This window comes from Oncorhynchus nerka, linkage group LG22, assembly GCF_034236695.1.
Source record: "Oncorhynchus nerka isolate Pitt River linkage group LG22, Oner_Uvic_2.0, whole genome shotgun sequence".
In the NCBI taxonomy this organism is placed as follows: Eukaryota; Metazoa; Chordata; class Actinopteri; order Salmoniformes; family Salmonidae; genus Oncorhynchus; species Oncorhynchus nerka.
The window spans coordinates 101,823,792-101,838,131 of NC_088417.1; positions in this window are offsets into that span (position 1 = coordinate 101,823,792).

Here is a 14,340-nt window from a genome sequence, read left to right on the forward strand (position 1 = left end):
GTGCCGGGTGGAGATTATAACAGAACATGGCCAATATGTTCAAATGTTCATAAATGACCAGCATGGTCCAATAATAATAAGGCAGAACAGTTGAAACTGGAGCAGCAGCACGGCCAGGTGGACTGGGGACAGCAAGGAGTCATCATGTCAGGTAGTCCTGAGGCATGGTCCTAGGGCTCAGGTCCTCAGAGAGAGAGAAAGAAAGAGAGAATTAGAGAGAGCACACTTAAATTCACACGGGACACCGAATAGGACAGGAGAAGTACTCCTGATGCTGCCACCCCCTGTGCTTCACGGTTGGGATGGTGTTCTTCGGCTTGCAAGCCTCCCCCTTTTTCCTCCAAACATAACGATGGTCATTATGGCCAAACAGTTCTAGTTTTGTTTCATCAGACCAAAAGAGATTTCTCCAAAAAGTACGATCTTTGTCACCATGTGCAGTTGCAAACCGTAGTCTGGCTTTTTTTATGGCGGTTTTGGAGAAGTGGCTTCTTCCTTGCTGAGCGGCCTTTCAGGTTATGTTGATATAGGACTCGTTTTACTGTGGATATAGATACTTTTGTACCTGTTTCCTCCAGCATCTTCACATGGTCCTTTGCTGTTCTGGGATTGATTTGCACTTTTCTCACCAAAGTACTTTCATCTCTAGGAGACAGAACGCATCTCCTTCCTGAGCAGTATGATGGCTGCGTGGTCCCATGGTGTTTATACTTGCGTACTATTGTTTGTATAGATGAACGTGGTACCTTCAGGTGTTTGGAAAAGTTCTTGGCTGATTTGTTTTTGATTTTCCCATGATGTCAAGCAAAGAGGCACTGAGTTTGAAGGTAGGCCTTGAAATACATCCACAGGTACACCTCCAATTGACTCAAAATGTCAATTAGCCCATCAGAAGCGTCTAAAGCCATGACATAATTTTCTGGAATTTTCCAAGCAGTTTAAAGGCACAGTCAACTTAGTGTATGTAAACTTCTGACCCACTGGAATAGTGATACAGTGAATTATAAGTGAAATAATCTGTCTGTAAACAATTGTTGGAAAATTACTTGTGTCTTGCACAAAGTAGATGTCCTAACCGACTTAGCCAAAACTATAGTTTGTTAACAAGAAATTTGTGGAGTGGTTGAAATACGAGTTTTAATGACTCCAACCTAAGTGTATGTAATCTTCCGACTTCAACTGTACGTAAATCAAGAGATTAAGCCGTTCATCTTAAAACGTGGCTCCTTTTAATCAGTTGGATTTGATGTGACACTTTAGTATTAGATTTATTTAAAAAATAAATGCTGTAAGAGCTAAATGTAGCACTTCCCCCTATACACCTCCACCCTGGTTGTCAGGAGTCCTCAGGACTGTTCTTCCCTCTATAAACCTCCACCCTGGTTGTCAGGAGTCCTCAGGACTGTTCTTCCCTCTATAAACCTCCACCCTGGTTGTCAGGAGTACTCAGGGCTGTTCTTCCCTCTATAAACCTCCACCCTGGTTGTCAGGAGTCCTCAGGACTGTTCTTCCCTCTATAAACCTCCACCCTGGTTGTCAGGAGTCCTCAGGACTGTTCTTCCCTCTATAAACCTCCACCCTGGTTGTCAGGAGTCCTCAGGACTGTTCTTCCCTCTATAAACCTCCACCCTGGTTGTCAGGAGTCCTCAGGACTGTTCTTCCCTCTATAAACCTCCACCCTGGTTGTCAGGAGTCCTCAGGACTGTTCTTCCCTCTATAAACCTCCACCCTGGTTGTCAGGAGTCCTCAGGACTGTTCTTCCCTCTATAAACCTCCACCCTGGTTGTCAGGAGTCCTCAGGACTGTTCTTCCCTCTATAAACCTCTACCCTGGTTGTCAGGAGTCCTCAGGACTGTTCTTCCCTCTATAAACCTCCACCCTGGTTGTCAGGAGTCCTCAGGACTTTTCTTCCCTCTATAAACCTCCACCCTGGTTGTCAGGAGTCCTCAGGACTTTTCTTCCCTCTATAAACCTCTACCCTGGTTGTCAGGAGTCCTCAGGACTGTTCTTCCCCCTATAAACCTCTACCCTGGTTGTCAGGAGTCCTCAGGACTTTTCATCCCTCTATAAACCTCCACCCTGGTTGTCAGGAGTCCTCAGGACTGTTCTTCCCTCTATAAACCTCCACCCTGGTTGTCAGGAGTCTTCAGGACTGTTCTTCCCTCTATAAACCTCTACCCTGGTTGTCAGGAGTCCTCAGGACTTTTCTTCCCTCTATAAACCTCCACCCTGGTTGTCAGGAGTCCTCAGGACTTTTCTTCCCTCTATAAACCTCTACCCTGGGTGTCAGGAGTCCTCAGGACTGTTCTTCCCCCTATAAACCTCTACCCTGGTTGTCAGGAGTCCTCAGGACTTTTCTTCCCTCTATAAACCTCCACCCTGGTTGTCAGGAGTCCTCAGGACTGTTCTTCCCTCTATAAACCTCCACCCTGGTTGTCAGGAGTCCTCAGGACTGTTCTTCCCTCTATAAACTTCCACCCTGGTTGTCAGGAGTCCTCAGGACTGTTCTTCCCTCTATAAACCTCCACCCTGGTTGTCAGGAGTCCTCAGGACTGTTCTTCCCTCTATAAACCTCCACCCTGGTTGTCAGGAGTCCTCAGGACTGTTCTTCCCTCTTTAAACCTCTACCCTGGTTGTCAGGAGTCCTCAGGACTTTTCTTCCCTCTATAAACCTCCACCCTGGTTGTCAGGAGTCCTCAGGACTGTTCTTCCCTCTATAAACCTCCACCCTGGTTGTCAGGAGTCCTCAGGACTTTTCTTCCCTCTATAAACCTCCACCCTGGTTGTCAGGAGTCCTCAGGACTGTTCTTCCCTCTATAAACCTCCACCCTGGTTGTCAGGAGTCCTCAGGACTGTTCTTCCCCCTAAACCTCCACCTGGAGGAGTCCTCAGGACTGTTCTTCCCTCAACAACCTCAGGGTGACCCTGGTTGTCAGGAAGTCCTCAGGACTTTCTTCCCTCTAAAACATGTCACCCTGGTTGTCAGGAGTCCTTAGGACTGAATTCTTCCCTTTACTAAGATCATCCACCAAAGGTGGTTATTTTATCTTTATTTAACTAGGCAGTCCTCAGGACTGTTCTTTTCTCTATAAACCTCCACCCTGGTTGTCAGGAGTTTTAAAAATCAGGACTGTTCTTCCCTCTATAAACCTCCACCCTGGTTGTCTAGGATCAACAGAGTCCTACAGGACTGTTCTTCCCTCTATAAACCTCCACCCTGGTTGTCAGGAGTCCTCAGGACTGTTCTTCCCAACAGACTACCCTAGGAAGAGGTCATACAGTATTCTCCACCCTGGTTGTCAGGAGTCCTCAGGACTGTTCTTCCCTCTATAAACCTCACAGCTGCAGACTATTTGATACATGGGTAATGAAAGGTGAGAGTTGAGACCCTGGTTTCAGGAGTCCTCAGGACTGTTCTTCCCTCTATAAACCTCCACCCTGGTTGTCAGGAGTCCTCAGGACTTTTCTTCCCTCTATAAACCTCCACCCTGGTTGTCAGGAGTCCTCAGGACTTTTCTTCCAATCTATAAAAACCTCTACCCTGGTTGTCAGTGAAATCAACAATCAAAAAATGACTGTTACTTCCCCCTATAAATGAATAAAGACATAAATATGGTTGTATTTACAGGAGTCCTCAGGACTTTCTTTTTGGCCTCTCATAAATCCTCCACCCTGGTTGTGGAGTCCTCAGTAGATATGTTCTTCCCTCTATAAACCTCCACCCTGGTTGTCAGGAGTCCTCAGGACTGTTCTTCCATCTATAAACCTCCACCCTGGTTGGGCAGGAGTCCTCAGGACTTTTCTTCCCTCTATAAACCTCCACCCTGGTTGTCAGGAGTCCTCAGGACTTTTCTTCCCTCTATAAACCTATTCTACCCTGGGTGTCAGGAGTCCTCAGGACTGTTCTTCCCCCTATAAACCTCTACCTCTAGTTTTTGTTTGTAAATTCTGGTTGTCAGGAGTCCTCAGGACTTTTCTTCCCAGGACAGGCTCTATAAACCTCCACCCTGGTTGTCAGGAAGTTTGGACTGTTCTTTAGGTCTATAAACCTCCACCCTGGTTGTCAGGAGTCCTCAGGACTGTTCTTCCCTCTATAAACTTCCACCCTGGTTGGAGCAGGAGTCCTCAGGACTGTTCTTCCCTCTATAAACCTGTTCCACGCTGTGTTCTCTGGAGAGTCCTGTTCTCTGGACTGTTCTTCCTCTGGAGCAGTGGAAACCTGTTCCACAGTGGAAACCTGGTTGTCAGGAGTCCTCAGGACTGTTCTTCCCTCTATAAACCTCCCACCCTGGTTGTCAGTGAGTCCTCAGGACTGTTCTTCCCTCTAAAACCTCCACCCTGGTTGCTGGAGTGTTCTCTGGAGCAGACCTGTTCTTGGAGCAGTGGAAACCTCTGGATCTCCCTGGTTGGAGCAGTCAGGAGTCCTGGAGCAGGACTTTCTTCCCTGGAGCATAAACCTCCACCCTGGTTGTCAGGAGTCCTCAGGACTGTTCTTCTGGAGCTATAAACCTCCACCCTGGTTGTCAGGAGTCCTGGAGCAGGAAACTTTTCTTCCTCTATAAACCTCCACCCTGGTTGTCAGGAGTCCTGGAGCAGGACTGTTCTTCCCTCTATAAACCTCCACCTGGTTGTCAGGGAGTCCTCAGGACTGTTCTTCCCCAGTAAACCTCCACCTGGTTGTCAGTGAGTCCTCCAGGACTGTTCTCTGGACTTCAACAACAATAGCAGCAGAGGTTTCTCTGAACATTAAACAGGAAGGAATGTTCTCTGGACAGTAGTTCTACAGGGGAAATGACATGTCAGGACCAGAACATTCTATTCACTTGATCTTAGCTGAATCTTCTCTGGAGCAGTTTTCTCTAAGATCATGTCAGCAAAGGTGAAGATATTATTTTATCTTTATTTAACTAGGCAAACCTGTCTCTGGGAACAAATTCTTATTTTCAATGACAACCTAGGAACAATGGGTTAACTTCCTTGTTCAGGGGCAGAAAGACAGTGGATTTTAAAAATCTTGTGTTCTCTGGAACAGTGCTCGGGGATTTGATCTGGAGTATTCTAGGATCAACAGAGGTCATACAGTATTCTAGGATCAACAGAGGTCATACAGTATTCTAGGATCAACAGAGGTCATACAGTATTTTAGGATCAACAGAGGTCATACAGTATTTTAGGATCAACAGAGGTCATACAGTATTTTAGGATCAACAGAGGTCATACAGTATTCTAGGATCAACAGAGGTCATACAGTATTCTAGGATCAACAGAGGTCATACAGTATTCTAGGATCAACAGAAAGGCCCAAGATGTTTCATATGAAGGATGGTTTGATACGGTTGCTGCAGACTGAAAGGTGATGGGGTAATATGAGAGTTGAGACTATTCTTCCTGAGTAAATTATGTGTTTGTCAGGATCCTGCAGTGGATGCACAGCATGTGAGAAACTTCACACATCTTTCTCTGTCCAGGGGGTTGATACACTGCAGGCTGTGAGTGTGTGTGTGTGTGTGTGTGTGTGTGTGAGTGTGTGTGTGTGTGTGTGTGTGTGTCAAGAGGTCAGAGCATCAGAGGGCTAGCTGCATAACAGTACCATGATCTCTTCCATATGGTCTCTCTCTCTCTCATTCAATTCAATTTAAGAGCTTTATTGGCATGAGAAACACATGTTAACATCGCCAAAGCAAGTGAAATAGATAATAAACAAAAGTGAAATCAACAATAAAAAATGAACAGTAAACATTACATTACACGAAATTCCAAATGAATAAAGACATAAATATGGGTTGTATTTACAATGTTGCTTGTTGTTCACTGCTTGACCTTTCTTTTGGCAACCAGTCACAAATCTTGTTGCTGTGATGGAACACTGTGGTATTTCACTCAGTAGATATGTGATTTTATCAAAATTGGGTTTGTTTTTCTAATTCTGTTATCTAAGGGAAATATGTGTCTCTAATATGTTCATACATTTGGCAGGAGGTTAGGAAGTGCAGCTCAGTTTCCACCTCATGTTGTGGGCAGTGTGTTCTTCTCTTGAGAGCCATGTTCTCTGGAGCGGTGGAAACCTTTCTCAATAGCAAGGCTATGCTCACTGAGTCTCTGGACATAGTCAAGCAGCTTTCCTTAAACCTGTTTCTGGTCAGTCAAAGTGGTCAGGTATTCTGCCACTGTGTCTCTGGAGCTGTTTCTGAGCCAAATAGCATTCTAGTTTGCTCTGTTTTTGGTAAAACCTTTCCAATGTGTTCTCTGGAAGTAAATCTTTTTGTTTCTGGAGCAGTGACATGGTTGAGTCTAATTGTGTTCTGCCCTGGTGCTCTGTGGGTTGTGTTTATGTTTGTGAACAGAGCCCTGGAGCAGGACCAGCTCTGGAGGGGACTCTTCTCCAGGTTCATCTCTCTGTAGGTGGTGTCTTTGATATGGAAGGTTTCTGGAGCAGTGCTTCCTTTTAGGTGGTTCTAGAAACCTTTAACTCTGGAGTGGTGTTCTCTGGAAAGTTCTCTGGAGCATTGGACTCTGGAGCAGGGGAAACCTGTTCTCTGGAGCTCTGGAGCAGGGAAACCTGTTCTCTGGAGCAGGAAACCTGTTCTCTGGAGCAGTGGAAACCTCTGGAGCAGTGGAAACCTGTTCTCTGGAGCAGTGGAAACCTGTTCTCTGGAGCAGTGTTCTCTGGAGCAGGGAAACCTGTTCTCTGGAGCAGTGTTCTCTGGAGCAGTGGAAACCTGTTCTCTGGAGCAGTGTTTCTCTGGAGCAGTGGAAACCTGTTCTCTGGAGCAGTGTTCTCTGGAGCAGTGGAAACCTGTTCTCTGGCAGTGTTCTCTGGAGCAGGGGAAACCTGTTCTCTGGAGCAGTGGAAACCTGTTCTCTGGAGCAGTGTTCTCTGGAGCCTGTTCTCTGGAGGGGAAACCTGTTCTCTGGAGCAGGGAAACCTGTTCTCTGGAGCAGTGGAAACCTGTTCTCTGGAGCAGTGTTCTCTGGAGTAGTGGAAACCTGTTCTCTGGAGCAGTGGAAACCTGTTCTCTCTGGAGCAGTGGAAACCTGTTCTCTGGAGCAAACCTGTTCTCTGGAGCAGCAGTGGAAACCTGTTCTCTGGAGCAGTGGAAACCTGTTCTCTGGAGCAGTGTTCTCTGGAGCAGTGGAAACCTGTTCTCTGGAGCAGTGTTCTCTGGAAACCTGTTCTCTGGAGCAGTGGAAACCTGTTCTCTGGAGCAGTGTTCTCTGGAGCAGTGGAAACCTGTTCTCTGGAGCAGTGGAAACCTGTTCTCTGGAGCAGTGGAAACCTGTTCTCTGGAGCAGTGGAAACCTGTTCTCTGGAGCAGTGGAAACCTGTTCTCTGGAGCAGTGGAAACCTGTTCTCTGGAGCAGTGTTCTCTGGAGCAGTGGAAACCTGTTCTCTGGAGCAGTGTTCTCTGGAGCAGTGGAAACCTGTTCTCTGGAGCAGTGGAAACCTGTTCTCTGGAGCAGTGGAAACCTGTTCTCTGGAGCAGTGGAAACCTGTTCTCTGGAGCAGTGTTCTCTGGAGCAGTGTTCTCTGGAGCAGTGTTCTCTGGAGCAGTGTTCTCTGGAGCAGGGGAAACGTGTTCTCTGGAGCAGGGGAAACCTGTTCTCTGGAGCAGTGGAAACCTGTTCTCTATAGCAGTGGAAACCTGTTCTCTGGAGCAGTGTTCTCTGGAGCAGTGTTCTCTGGAGCAGGGGAAACGTGTTCTCTGGAGCAGGGGAAACGTGTTCTCTGGAGCAGGGGAAACCTGTTCTCTGGAGCAGTGGAAACCTGTTCTCTGGAGCAGTGTTCTCTGGAGCAGTGGAAACCTGTTCTCTGGAGCAGTGGAAACCTGTTCTCTGGAGCAGTGGAAACCTGTTCTCTGGAGCAGTGGAAACCTGTTCTCTGGAGCAGTGGAAACGTGTTCTCTGGAGCAGTGGAACGTGTTCTCTGGAGCGGTGGAAACGTGTTCTCTGGAGCGGTGGAAACGTGTTCTCTGGAGCAGTGGAAACCTGTTCTCTGGAGCAGTGGAAACCTGTTCTCTGGAGCGGTGGAAACGTGTTCTCTGGAGCAGTAGAAACCTGTTCTCTGGAGCAGTGGAAACCTGTTCTCTGGAGCAGTGGAAACCTGTTCTCTGGAGCGGTGGAAACGTGTTCTCTGGAGCAGTGGAAACCTGTTCTCTGGAGCAGTGGAAACGTGTTCTCTGGAGCAGTGGAAACGTGTTCTCTGGAGCAGTGGAAACCTGTTCTCTGGAGCAGTGGAAACCTGTTCTCTGGAAACCTGTTCTCTGGAGCAGTGGAAACCTGTTCTCTGGAAACCTGTTCTCTGGAGCAGTGGAAACCTGTTCTCTGGAGCAGTGGAAACCTGTTCTCTGGAGTAGTGTTCTCTGGAGCAGTGTTCTCTGGAGCAGTGGAAACCTGTTCTCTGGAGCAGTGTTCTCTGGAGCAGTGTTCTCTGGAGCAGTGGAAACCTGTTCTCTGGAGCAGTGGAAACCTGTTCTCTGGAGCAGTGGAAACCTGTTCTCTGGAGTAGTGGAAACGTGTTCTCTGGAGCAGTGGAAACGTGTTCTCTGGAGCAGTGGAAACCTGTTCTCTGGAGCAGTGGAAACCTGTTCTCTGGAGCAGTGTTCTCTGGAGCAGTGGAAACCTGTTCTCTGGAGCAGTGTTCTCTGGAGCAGTGGAAACGTGTTCTCTGGAGCAGTGGAAACGTGTTCTCTGGAGCAGTGGAAACCTGTTCTCTGGAGCAGTGGAAACGTGTTCTCTGGAGCAGTGGAAACGTGTTCTCTGGAGCAGTGGAAACGTGTTCTCTGGAGCAGTGTTCTCTGGAGCAGTGGAAACCTGTTCTCTGGAGCAGGGGAAACGTGTTCTCTGGAGCAGTGGAAACGTGTTCTCTGGAGCAGTGGAAACGTGTTCTCTGGAGCAGTGTTCTCTGGAGCAGTGGAAACCTGTTCTCTGGAGCAGTGGAAACCTGTTCTCTGGAGCAGGGGAAACCTGTTCTCTGGAGCAGTGGAAACGTGTTCTCTGGAGCAGTGTTCTCTGGAGCAGTGGAAACCTGTTCTCTGGAGCAGGGGAAACCTGTTCTCTGGAGTAGTGGAAACCTGTTCTCTGGAGCAGTGGAAACCTGTTCTCTGGAGCAGTGGAAACCTGTTCTCTGGAGCAGTGGAAACCTGTTCTCTGGAGCAGTGGAAACCTGTTCTCTGGAGCAGTGGAAACCTGTTCTCTGGAGCAGTGTTCTCTGGAGCAGTGGAAACCTGTTCTCTGGAGCAGTGTTCTCTGGAGCAGTGGAAACGTGTTCTCTGGAGCAGTGGAAACGTGTTCTCTGGAGCAGTGGAAACCTGTTCTCTGGAGCAGTGGAAACGTGTTCTCTGGAGCAGTGTTCTCTGGAGCAGTGTTCTCTGGAGCAGTGTTCTCTGGAGCAGTGTTCTCTGGAGCAGGGGAAACGTGTTCTCTGGAGCAGGGGAAACGTGTTCTCTGGAGCAGGGGAAACCTGTTCTCTGGAGCAGTGGAAACCTGTTCTCTATAGCAGTGGAAACCTGTTCTCTGGAGCAGTGTTCTCTGGAGCAGTGTTCTCTGGAGCAGGGGAAACGTGTTCTCTGGAGCAGGGGAAACGTGTTCTCTGGAGCAGGGGAAACCTGTTCTCTGGAGCAGTGGAAACCTGTTCTCTGGAGCAGTGTTCTCTGGAGCAGTGGAAACCTGTTCTCTGGAGCAGTGGAAACCTGTTCTCTGGAGCAGTGGAAACCTGTTCTCTGGAGCAGGGGAAACCTGTTCTCTGGAGCAGTGGAAACGTGTTCTCTGGAGCAGTGGAAACGTGTTCTCTGGAGCAGTGGAACGTGTTCTCTGGAGCGGTGGAAACGTGTTCTCTGGAGCGGTGGAAAGCAGTGGAAACCTTCTCTGGAGCAGTGGAAACCTGTTCTCTGGAGCAGTGGAAACCTGTTCTCTGGAGCAGTGGAAACCTGTTCTCTGGAGCGGTGGAAACGTGTTCTCTGGAGCAGTAGAAACCTGTTCTCTGGAGCAGTGGAAACCTGTTCTCTGGAGCAGTGGAAACCTGTTCTCTGGAGCGGTGGAAACGTGTTCTCTGGAGCAGTGGAAACCTGTTCTCTGGAGCAGTGGAAACGTGTTCTCTGGAGCAGTGGAAACGTGTTCTCTGGAGCAGTGGAAACGTGTTCTCTGGAGCAGTAGAAACCTGTTCTCTGGAGCGCTGGAAACCTGTTCTCTGGAGTAATGACTCACGCTTCACCATCTGGCAGTCTGATGAATGAATCTGGGTTTGGTGGATGCCAGGAGAACGCTACTTGCCCAAATGCATAGTGTAAAGTTTGGTGGAGGAGGAATAATGGCCTGGGGCTGTTTCATGGTTTGCTTCAGGCCCTTTAGTTCCAGTGAAGGGAAATCTTAACCCTACAGCATACAATAACATTCTAGACGATTCTGTGCTTCCAACTTTGTGGCAACAGTTTGGGGAAGGCCTTTTCCTATTTCAGCATGACAATGCCCCCGTGCACAGAGCGAGGTCCATACAGAAATGGTTTGTCAAGTTCTGTGTGAAAGAACTTGACTGGCCTGCACAAAGCCCTGACCTCAACTCCATCGAACACCTTTGGGATGAATTGGAACGCTGACTGCGAGCCAGGCCTAATCGCCCAACATCAGTGCCCTACCCCACTAATGCTCTTGTGGCTGAATGGACGCAAGTCCCCGCAGCGATGTTCCAACATCTAGTGGAAAACCTTCCCAGAAGAGTGGAGGCTGTTATAACAGCAAAGGGGGAACCAACTCCATATTAATGCCAATGATTTTGGAAAAATATATGCTTTTTTTGGTGTATTTTTACCCTCTTTTTCAATGATATCCAATTACAATCTTGTCTCATCACTGCAACTCCCCAACTGGCTCGGGAGAGGCGAAGGTGAAGTTATGCGTCCTCTAACCGTGCTTCTTAACACCTGCCCGCTTAACCCGGTAGCCAGCGACACCGATGTGTCAGAGGAAACACCGTCCAACTGACAACTGAAGTCAGCCTGTAGGTACCTGGCTCGCCACAAGGAGTTGCTAGAGAGCAATGAGCCAAGTAAAGCCCACCCAGCCAAACCGTCTTCTAATCAGGGCGATGCTGGTCCAATTGTGCTCTCGGTCATGGCTGGCTGTGACACAGCATGGGATTGAACCTGGGTCTGTAGTGACGCCTCGAGCACTCCAGTGCCTTAGACTGCTGCGCCACTTGGGAGGCCCCATGTATGTTGAAGTGTGGGGCTCAAGCTGCATCCCTGTCTCATCCCCCAGCCCTGACAAAAGAAACTAGTGTGTTTTTTTTTGCCAATTCTAACTGCACACTTATTGTGTACATCATGTATTTCTCTCTCTCTCTCTCTGTCTCTGTATTTCTCTTTCTCTCTCGCTCTCTCTCTCTCTCTCTCTCACTACTCTCACTACTCTCACTACTCTCTCTCGCTCTCTGTGCTGTGCTCTCTCATCCTCCACCAGTTGTAAATCACAGCTAGCTCAGAGACAGATAACAGGCAAAGCCAGAACGGCTTTGAAACACTGTGACCCATCATTCCTGCCTGACCAACTGGTCAGTGTACTTTAGGTGGATGGATATCCCCCACTAGTCACTTGAAAGGAGAGTAAGAGCTGTTGTTGATTTACAGCTAGAGGAATGGTTCTGGTCATGGTCATGTCAGCGCTATGACACTGCATTGGCATTTTGTTTTGAACAATGCAGATTAATCTCAGATGCTTCCATCTTTATATGTGAGACAAAAATAAATTGGTGCTCTTAGTAACAATGGCTGCCCGAACGGAAAACTGGCAACAAGTCAATTGTGTTCAGATGGGTATGGTCTCCCCATGGTCTCCATGAAATGAACTCTGATACATTAGCATTCCATTGATTCCATACATTAGGGTTAAACACAGGGGGAAGGAAGGGAACTACCAAAGACTGCATGTATTACCTGATTGTACTACAACTAATGATGATGGATGTGATCGGGCTGATAACCTGTCAGGGTCGCTACATCCAACCTGGACTCAGGGGTAGACGTAAAATACTATACGGAAATCTGAGATTATTTTAGCAAACAATTATTGTGATTCATCCCACACACACACACACACCTTTCCCCCTACAAACAACCATAAGCTCAGACGCTCAACGGTTGTTCCATCCCAACTCCAGAAAGGACCTGATGTATGAACGTATATACAGTTGTTTGAGAAAGTATGCAAGATTGAGCAAAATTGACAAAAATGGGGAGATTTGATTAACCATCGTCAAGTCCTAGGTGATGGAGATCAGATACACCCCCGTTCCCCTGAAACACACACACACACACGCTGGTCCCCCCCCCCCCCCCCGTTGTGACCTTTTTCCCAAGCATCTCTGGTGCAGTCAGACCTTAATTTGTCCCCCTCTCTGATTGTCCAGGTGTGCCCCCCCCCTCATGGGTTACTGCAGCCAGTGTTAACAGCGCTGCCACTACCTGGGTGGGGGGCACCCCACCGGAATCCCCACTATATTTGCATATAATACCTTGTATATTATGCTCTCCTATCAATCCAATTTCAATCAAATTTATTTTTATAAAGCCCTTCGTACATCAGCTGATATTTCAAAGTGCTGTACAGAAACCCCCCAGCCTAAAACCCCCAAACAGCAAGCAATGCAGGTGTAGAAGCACAGTGGCTAGGGAAAACTCCTGGAAATGCTCGTATCAGGGGGCTCTGGCTTTGTAGGATCAACCCTGTCAGGCAGGCTCAGTCTTGACGGCGCTGTGCTGCTCTAGTAGGTCTCTGACCACATTCCTCTTTCTGTTTTGTCTGCATACAGGCAACTTACATTACAGAAGGACCATAAAACAGATATGGACTTCCTCTTTAGTGTCTCTCAGGTGGGTGTCTAGGGTATAGGGCTGGAGACCGTTCCGTCACGATAGGAGAATGTAGATGTATAATTCATTATAAAATGTATATCCCTCATCTGGAACAACATTGAAAAGCTCTTTCGCTCAACAGACACACACCGGTTCTGGGATATGAAACCATTTCCTTTCTCACTCACTTAAACGCCACACTTTTACAAAACACCAAAAAGAACACACAACACACCTTCCATCACAACACATTCACACAGACCCATATACTGTGCCTTCTATGTCTTCGTTTGGCTATGTTTTTATCCCCAACCATGTGGATTGAGTGCTTTTGTGTTCCAATTCGTTATATTTGAAGATGTGTTATTAAACCCGTCATTCTTTCTACTAATGCCATCAGATCCATTTATAAAATACTATACATGGAAAGTTAAATCATTATGTTACAACATTCCCAGATCTGTTTGTGCTGTCTTGAATGATACCAGAAAGTACAAAGCCTGGTCTCAGATCTGTTTGTGCTGTCTTGAATGATACCAGAAAGTACAAAGCCTGGTCTCAGATCTGTTTGTGCTGTCTTGAATGATACCAGAAAGTACAAAGCCTGGTCTCAGATCTGTATGTGCTGTCTTGAATGATACCAGAAAGTACAAAGCCTGGTCTCAGATCTGTATGTTCTGTCTTGAATGATACCAAAAAGTACAAAGCCTGGTCTCAGATCTGTATGTGCTGTCTTGAATGATACCAGAAAGTACAAAGCCTGGTCTCAGATCTGTATGTGCTGTCTTGAATGATACCATAAAGTACAAAGCCTGGTCTCAGATCTGTATGTTCTGTCAAATCAAATCAAATCAAGTTTTATTTGTCACATACACATGGTTAGCAGATGTTAATGCGAGTGTAGCGAAATGCTTGTGATTCTAGTTCCGACAATGCAGTAATAACCAACAAGTAATCTAACTAACAATTCCAAAACTACTGTCTTATACACAGTGTAAGGGGATAAAGAATATGTACATAAGGATATATGAATGAGTGATGGTACAGGGCAGCATACAGTAGATGGTATCGAGTACAGTATATACATATGAGATGAGTATGTAGACAAAGTAAACAAAGTGGCATAGTTAAAGTGGCTAGTGATACATGTATTACATAAGGATGCAGTCGATGATATAGAGTACAGTATATACGTATGCATATGAGATGAATAATGTAGGGTAAGTAACATTATATAAGGTAGCATTGTTTAAAGTGTCTAGTGATATATTTACATCATTTCCCATCAATTCCCATTATTAAAGTGGCTGGAGTTGGGTCAGTGTCAATGTCAGTGTGTTGGCAGCAGCCACTCAATGTTAGTGGTGGCTGTTTAACAGTCTGATGGCCTTGAGATAGAAGCTGTTTTTCAGTCTCTCGGTCCCAGCTTTGATGCACCTGTACTGACCTCGCCTTCTGGATGATAGCGGGGTGAACAGGGAGTGGCTCGGGTGGT